Here is a 12595-nt window from a genome sequence, read left to right on the forward strand (position 1 = left end):
TGTGGTTATTGGTTCAATTCCCTAGCTGGGCATCTTATTTTGGTGGTAGTGCGCACAACTTGCTGAATTGGCGTTGCGTATTTGTACTAGTGTAACTTTATTAAAACAAGATGTGCGGATTATCCCTCCAAAGAATTTAATTTCACTTTCGCTTGTGTCAAAACACTTCATATTGAAATTGCAATAGGTATTTCTTAATTTGCAAATTGTGCTAGGTAGATATTGCTATGATTTATGAAGTTTAAAAATTACTTGCACTGTTTTCATCCTTAAAGTATGAAGTTTAAAAATTACTTGCACTGTTTTCATCCTTAAAGGAGATAAAAAAAAAATTACTTGCACTGTTTTCATCCTTAAAGGAGATAAAAAAATGTTAACTTGCACTGTTTTCATCCTTAAAGGAGATAAAAAAATGTTATCTTGCACTGTTTTCATCCTTAAAGGAGATAAAAAAATGTTATTAAAATATCAAATGTAAAAAAAAAAAACTAAAAATGTGAATAAAAGAAATTCATGTAAAATGGTAAGAATTAAAGAAAGTGTAAAATTGCAACGAAGAATTACAAATGAAATTTAAACCTAGTATATTTTTAATGATATTAAAAGTAACAAAAAATGTAACTATTTCAAATGAAAGCAAACTAAAAATGTGATTAAAAGAAATTCATGAATAATTGTATGAATAAAAGAAAATATTATCATGGTTGTGGTAAGAAGTTCAATGGTAGAGCGCTTGGCTATTAGTCACATGGTCAGCGGATATTACCATGTCTTAAGTAATAAATCTGTAATTGTGTTGTTTTCATAAAAAAAAAAGCTTTAAATGACCTTGTAGGTGGCCATCTTAGCTCAGCGGTAGAGTGCGTGGCTTTTAACCACGTGGTCGTGGGTTCAATACCCACAGATGGTGGTAGGTTTAGTATTGTTATATCTCTACATGTGTTGCTTTAAGTGATATATTATAATTGGCTTTCTACCCCGTTAGTGGTAGAGCATGTAGCTTAAACCTGTGGTTATTGGTTCAATTCCCTAGCTGGGCATCTTATTTTGGTGGTAGTGCGCACAACTTGCTGAATTGTTTTGTACAAGTGTAACTTTATTAAAACAAGATGTGCGAATTATCCCTCCAAAGAATTTAATTTCACTTTCGTTTGTGTCAAAACACTTCATTTTGAACTTGCAATAGGTATTTCTTAATTTGCAAATTGTGCTAGGTAAATATTGCTATGATTTATGAAGTTTAAAATCTACTTGCACTGTTTTCATCCTTAAAGGAGAAAAAAAAATGTTATGAAAATATCAAATGTAAAAAAAAAAAAAAAACAAAAAATGTGAATAAAAGAAATTCATGTAAAATGGTAAGAATTAAAGAAAGTGTAAAATTGCAACGAAGAATTACAAATGAAATTTAAACCTATTATATTTTTAATGATATTAAAAGTAACAAAAAATGTAACTATTTCAAATGAAAGCAAACTAAAAATGTGAATAAAAGAAATTCATGAATAATTGTATGAATAAAAGAAAATATTATCATGGTTGTGGTAAGAAGTTCAATGGTAGAGCGCTTGGCTATTAGTCACATGGTCAGCGGATATTACCATGTCTTAAGTAATAAATCTGTAATTGTGTTGTTTTCATCAAAAAAAAAGCTTTAAATGACCTTGTAGGTGGCCATCTTAGCTCAGTGGTAAAGCGCGTGGCTTTTAGCCACGTGGTCGTGGGTTCAATACCCACGGATGGTGGTAGGTTTAGTATTGCTATATCTCTACATGTGGTGCTTTAAGTGATATATTATAATTGGCTTTCTACCCCGTTAGTGGTAGAGCGTGTGGCTTAAACACTGTGGTTATTGGTTCAATTGGGCATCTTATTTTGGTGGTAGTGCGCACAACTTACTGAATTGGCGTTGCGTATTTGTACTAGTGTAACTTTATTAAAATAAGATGTGCGGATTATCCCTCCAAAGAATTTAATTTCACTTTCGTTTGTGTCAAAACACTTCATTTTGAACTTGCAATAGGTATTTCTTAATTTCCAAATTGTGCTAGGTAGATATTGCTATGATTTATGAAGTTTAAAAATTACTTGCACTGTTTTCATCCTTAAAGGAGATAAAAAAATGTTATGAAAATGTCAAATGTAAAAAAAAAAAATAACAAAAAATGTGAATAAAAGAAATTCATGTAAAATGGTAAGAATTAAAGAAAGTGTAAAATTGCAACGAAGAATTACAAATGAAATTTAAACCTAGTATATTTTTAATGATATTAAAAGTAACAAAAAATGTAACTGTTTCAAATGAAAGCAAACTAAAAATGTGATTAAAAGAAATTCATGAATAATTGTATGAATAAAAGAAAATATTATCATGGTTGTGGTAAGAAGTTCAATGGTAGAGCGCTTGGCTATTAGTCACATGGTCAGCGGATATTACCATGTCTTAAGTAATAAATCTGTAATTGTGTTCTTTTCATTAAAAAAAAAGCTTTAAATGACCTTGTAGGTGGCCATCTTAGCTCAGCGGTAGAGCGCGTGGCTTTTAACCACGTGGTCGTGGGTTCAATACCCACAGATGGTGGTAGGTTTAGTATTGTTATATCTCTACATGTGTTGCTTTAGGTGATATATTATAATTGGCTTTCTACCCAGTTAGTGGTAGAGCATGTAGCTTAAACCTGTGGTTATTGGTTCAATTCCCTAGCTGGGCATCTTATTTTGGTGGTAGTGCGCACAACTTGCTGAATTGTTTTGTACAAGTGTAACTTTATTAAAACAAGATGTGCGAATTATCCCTCCAAAGAATTTAATTTCACTTTCGTTTATGTCAAAACACTTCATTTTGAACTTGCAATAATAGGTATTTCTTAATATGCAAATTGTGCTAGGTTGATATTGCTATGATTTATGAAGTTTAAAAATTACTTGCACTGTTTTCATCCATAAAGGNTAAGTAATAAATCTGTAATTGTGTTGTTTTCATAAAAAAAAAGAGATTTAAATGACCTTATAGGTGGCCATCTTAGCTCAATGGTAGAGCGCGTGGCTTTTAACCACGTGGTCGTGGGTTCAATACCCACAGATGGTGGTAGGTTTAGTATTGTTATATCTCTACATGTGTTGCTTTAAGTGATATACTATAATTGGCTTTTTACCCCGTTAGTGGTAGAGCGTGTGGTTTAAACCCTGTGGTTATTGGTTCAATTCCCTAGCTGGGCATCTTATTTTGGTGGTAGTGCGCACAACTTGCTGACGTATTTGTACTAGTGTAACTTTATTAAAACAAGATGTGCGAATTATCCCTCCAAAGAATTTAATTTCACTTTCGTTTGTGTCAAAACACTTCATTTTGTACTTGCAATAATAGGTATTTCTTAATTTGCAAATTGTGCTAGGTTGATATTGCTATGATTTATGAAGTTTAAAAATTACTTGCACTGTTTTCATCCATAAAGGATATAAAAAAATGTTATGAAAATATCAAATGTAAAAAAACAAAAAAAATAAAATGTGAATAAAACAAATTCATGTAAAATGGTAAGAATTAAAGAAAGTGTAAAATTGCAACGAAGAATTACAAATGAAATTTAAACCTATTATATTTTTAATGATATTAAAAGTAACAAAAAATGTAACTATTTCAAATGAAAGCAAACTAAAAATGTGAATAAAAGAAATTCATGAATAATTGTATGAATAAAAGAAAATATTATCGTGGTTGTGGTAAGAAGTTCAGTGGTAGAGCGCTTGGCTTTTAGTCACATTGTCGGGGGATATTATCATGTCTTAAGTAATAAATCTGTAATTGTGTTGTTTTCATAAAAAAAAAAGAGATTTAAATGACCTTATAGGTGGCCATCTTAGCTCAATGGTAGAGCGCGTGGCTTTTAACCACGTGGTCGTGGGTTCAATACCCACAGATGGTGGTAGGTTTAGTATGGTTATATCTCTACATGTGTTGCTTTAAGTGATATACTATAATTGGCTTTTTACCCCGTTAGTGGTAGAGCGTGTGGTTTAAACCCTGTGGTTATTGGTCGGTTTAAACCCTGTGGTTATTGGTTCAATTCCCTAGCTGGGCATCTTATTTTGGTGGTAGTGCGCACAACTTGCTGCATTGGCGTTGCGTATTTGTACTAGTGTAACTTTATTAAAACAAGATGTGCGAATTATCCCTCCAAAGAATTTAATTTCACTTTCGTTTGTGTCAAAACACTTCATTTTGTACTTGCAATAATAGGTATTTCTTAATGTGCAAATTGTGCTAGGTAGATATTGCTATGATTTATGAAGTTTAAAAATTACTTGCACTGTTTTCATCCTTAAAGGAGATAAAAAAATGTTATGAAAATGTCAAATGTAAAAAAAAAAATAACAAAAAATGGGAATAAAAGAAATTCATGTAAAATGGTAAGAATTAAAGAAAGTGTAACATTGCAACGAAGAATTACAAATGAAATTTAAACCTATTATATTTTTAATGATATTAAAAGTAACAAAAAATGTAACTATTTCAAATGACAGCAAACTAAAAATGTGAATAAAAGAAATTCATGTAAAATGGTAAGAATTAAAGAAAGTGTAACATTGCAACGAAGAATTACAAATGAAATTTAAACCTATTATATTTTTAATGATATTAAAAGTAACAAAAAATGTAACTATTTCAAATGACAGCAAACTAAAAATGTGAATAAAAGAAATTCATGTAAAATGGTAAGAATTAAAGAAAGTGTAACATTGCAACGAAGAATTACAAATGAAATTTAAACCTATTATATTTTTAATGATATTAAAAGTAACAAAAAATGTAACTATTTCAAATGACAGCAAACTAAAAATGTGAATAAAAGAAATTCATGTAAAATGGTAAGAATTAAAGAAAGTGTAACATTGCAACGAAGAATTACAAATGAAATTTAAACCTATTATATTTTTAATGATATTAAAAGTAACAAAAAATGTAACTATTTCAAATGACAGCAAACTAAAAATGTGAATAAAAGAAATTCATGAATAATTGTATGAATAAAAGGAAATATTATCATGGTTGTGGTAAGAAGTTCAGTGGTAGAGCGCTTGGCTATTAGTCACATGGTCAGCGGATATTACCATGTCTTAAGTAATAAATCTGTAATTGTGTTGTTTTCATAAAAAAAAAAGAGATTTAAATGACCTTATAGGTGGCCATCTTAGCTCAATGGTAGAGCGCGTGGCTTTTAACCACGTGGTCGTGGGTTCAATACCCACAGATGGTGGTAGGTTTAGTATTGTTATATCTCTACATGTGTTGCTTTAAGTGATATACTATAATTGGCTTTTTACCCCGTTAGTGGTAGAGCGTGTGGTTTAAACCCTGTGGTTATTGGTTCAATTCCCTTAGTTCAATTCCCTAGCTGGGCATCTTATTTTGGTGGTAGTGCGCACAACTTGCTGACGTATTTGTACTAGTGTAACTTTATTAAAACAAGATGTGCGAATTATCCCTCCAAAGAATTTAATTTCACTCTCGTTTGTGTCAAAACACTTCATTTTGTACTTGCAATAATAGGTATTTCTTAATTTGCAAATTGTGCTAGGTTGATATTGCTATGATTTATGAAGTTTAAAAATTACTTGCACTGTTTTCATCCATAAAGGATATAAAAAAATGTTATGAAAATATCAAATGTAAAAAAAACAAAAAAACTAAAAATGTGAATAGAAGAAAATTCATGTAAAATGGTAAGAATTAAAGAAAGTGTAACATTGCAACGAAGAATTACAAATGAAATTTAAACCTATTATATTTTTAATGATATTAAAAGTATCAACAAATGTAACTATTTCAAATGAAAGCAAACTAAAAATGTGAATAAAAGAAATTCATGAATAATTGTATGAATAAAAGAAAATATTATCGTGGTTGTGGTAAGAAGTTCAGTTGTAGAGCGCTTGGCTTTTAGTCACATTGTCGGGGGATATTATCATGTCTTAAGTAATAAATCTGTAATTGTGTTGTTTTCTTCAAAAACAAAAGCTTTAAATGACCTTGTAGGTGGCCATCTTAGCTCAGTGGTAGAGCGCGTGGCTTTTAACCACGTGGTCGTGGGTTCCATACCCACAGATGGTGGTAGGTTTAGTATTGTTATATCTCTACATGTGTTGCTTTAAGTGATATATTATAATTGGCTTTCTACCCCGTTAGTGGTAGAGCGTGTGGCTTAAACCCTGTGGTTATTGGTTCAATTCCCTAGCTGGGCATCTTATTTTGGTGGTAGTGCGCACAACTTGCTGAATTGGCGTTGCGTATTTGTACTAGTGTAACTTTATTAAAACAAGATGTGCGAATTATCCCTCCAAAGAATTTAATTTCACTTTCGTTTGTGTCAAAACACTTCATTTTGAACTTGCAATAGGTATTTCTTAATTTGCAAATTGTGCTAGGTAGATATTGCTATGATTTATGAAGTTTAAAAACTACTTGCACTGTTTTCATCCTTAAAAGAGATAAAAAAATGTTATGAAAATGTCAAATGTAAAAAAAAAATAACAAAAAATGTGAATAAAAGAAATTCATGTAAAATGGTAAGAATTAAAGAAAGTGTAAAATTGCAACGAAGAATTACAAATGAAATTTAAACCTATTATATTTTTAATGATATTAAAAGTAACAAAAAATGTAACTATTTCAAATGAAAGCAAACTAAAAATGTGAATTAAAGAAATTCATGAATAATTGTATAAATAAAAGGAAATATAATCATGGTTGTGGTAAGAAGTTCAGTGGTAGAGCGCTTGGCTATTAGTCACATGGTCAGCGGATATTACCATGTCTTAAGTAATAAATCTGTAATTGTCAGCGGATATTACCATGTCTTAAGTAATAAATCTGTAATTGTGTTGTTTTATTACCATGTCTTAAGTAATAAATCTGTAATTGTGTTGTTTTCTTACCATGTCTTAAGTAATAAATCTGTAATTGTGTTGTTTTCATACCATGTCTTAAGTAATAAATCTGTAATTGTGTTGTTTTCATAACATGTCTTAAGTAATAAATCTGTAATTGTGTTGTTTTCATAATAAAAAAGAGCTTTAAATGACCTTATAGGTGGCCATCTTAGCTCAGTGGTAGAGCGCGTGGCTTTTAACCACGTGGTCGTGGGTTCAATACCCACAGATGGTGGTAGGTTTAGTATTGTTATGGGTTCAATACCCACAGATGGTGGTAGGTTTAGTATTGTTATAGGTTCAATACCCACAGATGGTGGTAGGTTTAGTATTGTTATACCTCTACATGTGTTGCTTTAAGTGATATATTATAATTGGTTTTCTACCCCGTTAGTGGTAGAGCATGTAGCTTAAACCTGTGGTTATTGGTTCAATTCCCTAGCTGGGCATCTTATTTTGGTGGTAGTGCGCACAACTTGCTGAATTGTTTTGTACAAGTGTAACTTTATTAAAACAAGATGTGCGAATTATCCCTCCAAAGAATTTAATTTCACTTTCGTTTGTGTCAAAACACTTCATTTTGAACTTGCAATAATAGGTATTTCTTAATATGCAAATTGTGCTAGGTTGATATTGCTATGATTTATGAAGTTTAAAAATTACTTGCACTGTTTTCATCCATAAAGGATATAAAAAAATGTTATGAAAATATCAAATGTAAAAAAACAAAAAAAAATAAAAATGTGAATAAAACAAATTCATGTAAAATGGTAAGAATTAAAGAAAGTGTAAAATTGCAACGAAGAATTACAAATGAAATTTAAACCTATAATATTTTTAATGATATTAAAAGTAACAAAAAATGTAACTATTTCAAATGAAAGCAAACTAAAAATGTGAATAAAAGAAAATATTATCGTGGTTGTGGTAAGAAGTTCAGTGGTAGAGCGCTTGGCTTTTAGTCACATTATCGGGGGATATTATCATGTCTTAAGTAATAAATCTGTAATTGTGTTGTTTTCTTCAAAAAAAAAGCTTTAAATGACCTTGTAGGTGGCCATCTTATCTCAGTGGTAGAGCGCGTGGCTTTTAACCACGTGGTCGTGGGTTCAATACCCACAGATGGTGGTAGGTTTAGTATTGTTATATCTCTACATGTGTTGGATGGTGGTAGGTTTAGTATTGTTATATCTCTACATGTGTTGCTTTATGGTAGGTTTAGTATTGTTATATCTCTACATGTGTTGCTTTAGGTGATATACTATAATTGGCTTTTTACCCCGTTAGTGGTAGAGCGTGTGGTTTACACCCTGTGGTTATTGGTTCAATACCCTAGCTGGGCATCTTATTTTGGTGGTAGTGCGCACAACTTGCTGACGTATTTGTACTAGTGTAACTTTATTAAAACAAGATGTGCGAATTATCCGTCCAAAGAATTTAATTTCACTCTCGCAATGGTTATTGTGTCAAAACACTTCATTTTGAACTTGCAATAGGTATTTCTTAATTTGCAAATTGTGCTAGGTAGATATTGCTATGATTTATGAAGTTTAAAAACTATTTGCACTATTTTCATCCTTAAAGGAGATAAAAAAATGTTATGAAAATATCAAATGTAAAAAAAAAAAAAACAAAAAAATGTGAATAAAAGAAAATTCATGTAAAATGGTAAGAATTAAAGAAAGTGTAAAATTGCAACGAAGAATTACAAATGAAATTTAAACCTATTATATTTTTAATGATATTAAAAGTAACAAAAAATGTAACTATTTCAAATGAAAGCAAACTAAAAATGTGAATAAAAGAAATTCATGAATAATTGTATGAATAAAAGAAAATATTATCATGGCCGTGGTAAGAAGTTCAGTGGTAGAGCGCTTGGCTATTAGTCACATGGTCAGCGGATATTACCATGTCTTAAGTAATAAATCTGTAATTGTGTTGTTTTCTTCAAAAAAAAAAGCTTTAAATGACCTTGTAGGTGGCCATCTTAGCTCAGTGGTAGAGCGCGTGGCTTTTAACCACGTGGTCGTGGGTTCAATACCCACAGATGGTGGTAGGTTTAGTATTGTTATATCTCTACATGTGTTGCTTTAAGTGATATACTATAATTGGCTTTTTACCCCGTTAGTGGTAGAGCGTGTGGTTTAAACCCTGTGGTTATTGGTTCAATTCCCTAGCTGGGCATCTTATTTTGGTAGTAGTGCGCACTACTTGCTGAATTGGCGTTGCGTATTTGTACTAGTGTAACTTTATTAAAACAAGATGTGCGAATTATCCCTCCAAAGAATTTAATTTCACTCTCGCAATGGTTATTGTGTCAAAACACTTCATTTTGAACTTGCAATAGGTATTTCTTAATTTGCAAATTGTGCTAGGTAGATATTGCTATGATTTATGAAGTTTAAAAATTACTTGCACTGTTTTCATCCTTAAAGGAGATAAAAAAATGTTATGAAAATATCAAATTAAAAAAAAAAAAACAAAAAATGTGAATAAAAGAAATTCATGTAAAATGGTAAGAATTAAAGAAAGTGTAAAATTGCAACGAAGAATTACAAATGAAATTTAAACCTATTATATTTTTAATGATATTAAAAGTAACAAAAAATGTAACTATTTCAAATGAAAGCAAACTAAAAATGTGAATAAAAGAAATTCATGAATAATTGTATGAATAAAAGAAAATATTATCATGGCCGTGGTAAGAAGTTCAGTGGTAGAGCGCTTGGCTATTAGTCACATGGTCAGCGGATATTACCATGTCTTAAGTAATAAATCTGTAATTGTGTTGTTTTCTTCAAAAAAAAAGCTTTAAATGACCTTGTAGGTGGCCATCTTAGCTCAGTGGTAGAGCGCGTGGCTTTTAACCACGTGGTCGTGGGTTCAATACCCACAGATGGTGGTAGGTTTAGTATTGTTATATCTCTACATGTGTTGCTTTAAGTGATATATTATAATTGGATTTCTACCCCGTTAGTGGTAGAGCATGTGGCTTAAACCCTGTGGTTATTGGTTCAATTCCCTAGCTGGGCATCTTATTTTGGTGGTAGTGCGCACAACTTGCTGAATTGGCGTTGCGTATTTGTACTAGTGTAACTTTATTAAAACAAGATGTGCGAATTATCCCTCCAAAGAATTTAATTTCACTTTCGTTTGTGTCAAAACACTTCATTTTGAACTTGCAATAGGTATTTCTTAATTTGCAAATTGTGCTAGGTAGATATTGCTATGATTTATGAAGTTTAAAAACTACTTGCACTATTTTCATCCTTAAAAAAGATAAAAAAATGTTATGAAAATATCAAATGTAAAAAAAAAAAAACAAAAAAATGTGAATAAAAGAAAATTCATGTAAAATGGTAAGAATTAAAGAAAGTGTAAAATTGCAACGAAGAATCACAAATGAAATTTAAACCTATTATATTTTTAATGATATTAAAAGTAACAAAAAATGTAACTATTTCAAATGAAAGCAAACTAAAAATGTGAATAAAAGAAATTCATGAATAATTGTATGAATAAAAGAAAATATTATCATGGCCGTGGTAAGAAGTTCAGTGGTAGAGCGCTTGGCTATTAGTCACATGGTCAGCGGATATTACCATGTCTTAAGTAATAAATCTGTAATTGTGTTGTTTTCTTCAAAAAAAAAGCTTTAAATGACCTTGTAGGTGGCCATCTTAGCTCAGTGGTAGAGCGCGTGGCTTTTAACCACGTGGTCGTGGGTTCAATACCCACAGATGGTGGTAGGTTTAGTATTGTTATATCTCTACATGTGTTGCTTTAAGTGATATATTATAATTGGCTTTTTACCCCGTTAGTGGTAGAGCGTGTGGTTTAAACCCTGTGGTTATTGGTTCAATTCCCTAGCTGGGCATCTTATTTTGGTGGTAGTGCGCACAACTTGCTGACGTATTTGTACTAGTGTAACTTTATTAAAACAAGATGTGCGAATTATCCCTCCAAAGAATTTAATTTCACTCTCGTTTGTGTCAAAACACTTCATTTTGTACTTGCAATAATAGGTATTTCTTAATTTGCAAATTGTGCTAGGTTGATATTGCTATGATTTATGAAGTTTAAAAATTACTTGCACTGTTTTCATCCATAAAGGAGATAAAAAAATGTTATGAAAATATCAAATGTAAAAAAAAAAAAAAACAAAAAATGTGAATAAAAGAAAATTCATGTAAAATGGTAAGAATTAAAGAAAGTGTAAAATTGCAACGAAGAATTACAAATGAAATTTAAACCTATTATATTTTTAATGATATTAAAAGTAACAAAAAATGTAACTATTTCAAATGAAAGCAAACTAAAAATGTGAATAAAAGAAATTCATGAATAATTGTATGAATAAAAGAAAATATTATCATGGCCGTGGTAAGAAGTTCAGTGGTAGAGCGCTTGGCTATTAGTCACATGGTCAGCGGATATTACCATGTCTTAAGTAATAAATCTGTAATTGTGTTGTTTTCTTCAAAAAAAAAAGCTTTAAATGACCTTGTAGGTGGCCATCTTACCTCAGTGGTAGAGCGCGTGGCTTCTAACCACGTGGTCGTGGGTTCAATACCCACAGATGGTGGTAGGTTTAGTATTGTTGTATCTCTACATGTGTTGCTTTAAGTGATATACTATAATTGGCTTTTTACCCCGTTAGTGGTAGAGCGTGTGGTTTAAACCCTGTGGTTATTGGTCGGAGTGGTAGAGCGTGTGGTTTAAACCCTGTGGTTATTGGTCGGTTTAAACCCGCGTGTGGTTTAAACCCTGTGGTTATTGGTCGGTTTAAACCCTGTGGTTATTGGTTCAATTCGGTTATTGGTCGGTTTAAACCCTGTGGTTATTGGTTCAATTCCCTAGCTGGGCATCTTATTTTGGTGGTAGTGCGCACAACTCGCTGACGTATTTGTACTAGTGTAACTTTATTAAAACAAGATGTGCGAATTATCCCTCCAAAGAATTTAATTTCACTCTCGTTTGTGTTAAAACACTTCATTTTGAACTTGCAATAGGTATTTCTTAATTTGCAAATTGTGCTAGGTAGATATTGCTATGATTTATGAAGTTTAAAAACTACTTGCACTATTTTCATCCTTAAAGGAGATAAAAAAATGTTATGAAAATATCAAATGTAAAAAAAAAAAACAAAAAAATGTGAATAAAAGAAAATTCATGTAAAATGGTAAGAATTAAAGAAAGTGTAAAATTGCAACGAAGAATTACAAATGAAATTTAAACCTATTATATTTTTAATGATATTAAAAGTAACAAAAAATGTAACTATTTCAAATGAAAGCAAACTAAAAATGTGAATAAAAGAAATTCATGAATAATTGTATGAATAAAAGAAAATATTATCATGGTTGTGGTAAGAAGTTCAGTGGTAGAGCGCTTGGCTATTAGTCACGTGGTCAGCGGATATTACCATGTCTTAAGTAATAAATCTGTAATTGTGTTGTTTTCTTCAAAAAAAAAAAGCTTTAAATGACCTTGTAGGTGGCCATCTTAGCTCAGTGGTAGAGCGCGTGGATTTTAACCACGTGGTCGTGGGTTCAATACCCACACGCGTGGATTTTAACCACGTGGTCGTGGGTTCAATACCCACAGATGGTGGTAGGTTTAGTATTGTTATATCTCTACATGTGTTGCTTTAAGTGATATA

At 31.1% G+C, this 12595-nt stretch overlaps 12 non-coding genes across 12 annotated transcripts; all 12 read left to right on the top strand.

The window, feature by feature from the left end:
* Positions 1 to 838: 838 nt before the first annotated feature.
* Positions 839 to 910, top strand: TRNAK-UUU. Its single transcript has one exon. It is a non-coding gene; the product is annotated as a tRNA-Lys (tRNA).
* A 1599-nt stretch (positions 911 to 2509) lies between these two features.
* On the top strand, positions 2510 to 2581 carry TRNAK-UUU. The gene has a single exon. It is a non-coding gene; the product is annotated as a tRNA-Lys (tRNA).
* Positions 2582 to 3016: 435 nt separating this feature from the next.
* Positions 3017 to 3088, top strand: TRNAK-UUU. Its single transcript has one exon. It is a non-coding gene; the product is annotated as a tRNA-Lys (tRNA).
* Positions 3089 to 3854: 766 nt separating this feature from the next.
* On the top strand, positions 3855 to 3926 carry TRNAK-UUU. The gene has a single exon. It is a non-coding gene; the product is annotated as a tRNA-Lys (tRNA).
* A 1260-nt stretch (positions 3927 to 5186) lies between these two features.
* Positions 5187 to 5258, top strand: TRNAK-UUU. The gene has a single exon. It is a non-coding gene; the product is annotated as a tRNA-Lys (tRNA).
* Positions 5259 to 6040: 782 nt separating this feature from the next.
* On the top strand, positions 6041 to 6112 carry TRNAK-UUU. Its single transcript has one exon. It is a non-coding gene; the product is annotated as a tRNA-Lys (tRNA).
* Positions 6113 to 7093: 981 nt separating this feature from the next.
* On the top strand, positions 7094 to 7165 carry TRNAK-UUU. Its single transcript has one exon. It is a non-coding gene; the product is annotated as a tRNA-Lys (tRNA).
* Positions 7166 to 7986: 821 nt separating this feature from the next.
* TRNAK-UUU lies at positions 7987 to 8058 on the top strand. Its single transcript has one exon. It is a non-coding gene; the product is annotated as a tRNA-Lys (tRNA).
* An 856-nt stretch (positions 8059 to 8914) lies between these two features.
* On the top strand, positions 8915 to 8986 carry TRNAK-UUU. Its single transcript has one exon. It is a non-coding gene; the product is annotated as a tRNA-Lys (tRNA).
* A 777-nt stretch (positions 8987 to 9763) lies between these two features.
* On the top strand, positions 9764 to 9835 carry TRNAK-UUU. Its single transcript has one exon. It is a non-coding gene; the product is annotated as a tRNA-Lys (tRNA).
* A 772-nt stretch (positions 9836 to 10607) lies between these two features.
* Positions 10608 to 10679, top strand: TRNAK-UUU. The gene has a single exon. It is a non-coding gene; the product is annotated as a tRNA-Lys (tRNA).
* Positions 10680 to 11446: 767 nt separating this feature from the next.
* TRNAR-UCU lies at positions 11447 to 11518 on the top strand. The gene has a single exon. It is a non-coding gene; the product is annotated as a tRNA-Arg (tRNA).
* The last annotated feature ends 1077 nt before the right edge of the window (positions 11519 to 12595 follow it).

Source organism: Ipomoea triloba, chromosome 13 (assembly GCF_003576645.1).
Source record: "Ipomoea triloba cultivar NCNSP0323 chromosome 13, ASM357664v1".
NCBI lineage: Eukaryota > Viridiplantae > Streptophyta > Magnoliopsida > Solanales > Convolvulaceae > Ipomoea > Ipomoea triloba.